The sequence below is a fragment of the Triticum aestivum genome, chromosome 3A (genome assembly GCF_018294505.1).
Source record: "Triticum aestivum cultivar Chinese Spring chromosome 3A, IWGSC CS RefSeq v2.1, whole genome shotgun sequence".
NCBI lineage: Eukaryota > Viridiplantae > Streptophyta > Magnoliopsida > Poales > Poaceae > Triticum > Triticum aestivum.
Window position 1 is genome coordinate 696,350,622 of NC_057800.1, and position 586 is coordinate 696,351,207.

Genomic DNA, 586 nt, shown 5'->3' on the forward strand with positions numbered 1-586 from the left:
CCTCCTCGACGCACTCCCTTCCTCCTTAGTTTTCTCTTTCTTTTTTTGGTACTCTCAACCAATGTACACAATATAAAAACCAACATAAATAGAGTAACTTGGAATAATCTAAACCAAATCAGTACTTTTCCAAATCACGCCTTGCATTAACTCAATCAAATTAAAACAAATATTCCCAAAATCTCAAGAAAAATCAAAACATCTCTTTACTTCACCTACACATATCCAAATCAAATCAAATCTTACCAAAACCTCTACTAATCAATATTTTCCTTGCATTCCCTTACCCATACTCAAAGCAAATTAAATCTATTAAAATCCAAAATATTGTGGATGTAAGGCATGTGTCAAATATAAGTAATGTTGAGCCACTAAAATATGTGTGCGCCCATTGTAACGCACGGGCAATTAACTAGTATAAGTAGTAGGGTCATATTCCAAGATTAACCATATTGAATGTTGATTATTGAATGCAATTAATGTCATTTCTGCATTACAATTAATGCAATTAACATTTTCCCAAATTATTATTGATGTGAGGAATACATTATTGGAGCAGCGTGAGATATTGGACAGTGGCGAAGCT